This window comes from Haplochromis burtoni, unplaced genomic scaffold (assembly GCF_018398535.1).
Source record: "Haplochromis burtoni strain Fernald_Lab_line unplaced genomic scaffold, NCSU_Asbu1 Contig_9, whole genome shotgun sequence".
Lineage (NCBI taxonomy): Eukaryota > Metazoa > Chordata > Actinopteri > Cichliformes > Cichlidae > Haplochromis > Haplochromis burtoni.
In genome coordinates, this window is record NW_024582370.1 from 4522548 (window position 1) to 4524159 (window position 1612).

Genomic DNA, 1612 nt, shown 5'->3' on the forward strand with positions numbered 1-1612 from the left:
CACACACACACACACACACTTCTATCCAGGTTTCAAACACTAGGTGGCGATATTGAGTTATAATCTTCTATTGATTCTTAATAAAATTGTATAGAAATAGAATAGTATAGAATAGAATTCATCAATAAAATTAACCACAGATGTAAACACAAAATACACAACCTATCTTGCAAGGTCTCCATCATGAAACATTCATCTGCATCATCATAAATAGACTGCAACATAATATTTCGGTTTTCATTACAAAATAAAAGGTTTTGTTGTCTAAAAAAAAGAAAAGAAATTAAAATATATTAAATATTATTAAATAGACAATTGGGTCAATTAAAATTCTAATTGTCATGTTTAACTTGGACAATTGAGCGTTCATATTTCTTTATCTTTAAATTAAGCTGAGTTAAACTGAGGTGGGACCATATAATTTAGTTACCACACATCATTAGACTCGGTGTCAAGAAAACAAGCTCTTGATGGGAGCTTCAAACTGTTTCATTTTAATATCTCATACATTAGTTGATCATCTCTGAGATTAGTGTTTCTGAACCCGAGCAAAAATAGAGCAACAGCTGTCAGAGCTGTAGAGCAAAGACAAGGATTACCCCGCCTCAGCAGATTTAAAAAAAACAAAAAAAAACAACAACAACAAAAAACATAAATAAAATTTGTCCACTTTTGAAGAAGGGGCTTCTTCACCTAGGAGTCTGCGGGGTGACCTCTAACCCTGTCAAGAGGACTTTCTCTTGTGGAATTTGCACCAGTGGCAAAGGCTGTAAGCCAAAGGCCTCATGCTGTGAAACTGAAGAAGCTGCTGAAAAGCCAAACCTGGCTTCAGAAATACGTTCTGTAGACAAGCAGTGAGGATCAACGGAGCCCGCGCGGCACCCAGACCCTGTGATATTTGATCAGGCTGGACATGTCCCGTTGCGTCTGCACACCCTGCCTCACCTTCTCTGTCTGCTCGCACCCAACACCTCACACCCAGTCCCAGGGATAAGTGCTCCCTTACTATAAATACATGGACAGGATGGAAGCTTGAGGGAGCCAAAAAAGACCAGGCAGGGGGGAGGAGGTAGGCAAGTATGGACAAAACTTAAAAGACTGAACACCTGATAAAGTACTAAGTAATTAAATTTGAGGTCAAACTTTAAAACACACGCATTCTATCAGCTTAACTCGGAGCTGCTTCATGCATCATCTGCACTGAAATAAAAACACCTGCAAGTGTGTCCATTTTGTACTTTCACAGTTTCAGTGTCTTTTTTCAACATCCCCACCCCTCTAAATCTGTCGTTCTCCTCTCCCTGTACAACCCTCTGTGATTCTCAAGAAAACAGGTGCAAAGAGGAGTGTCCGCACACACACATGCACAGACACAGACAAACATACACTTACACATACACACAGTTCATGCCTGATACAGCCCCTCCTTTCAAAACCTGTGACCAAAGCATGCAGAACATTTCCCTATGTCCTCCTTGCAGCAGTGTCTTCAGCTGAAGGAGCAAATATAGACTGTCCTCTATCTATCTATCTATCTATCTATCTATCTATCTATCTATCTATCTATCTATCTATCTATCTATCTATCTATCTATCTATCTATCTATCTATC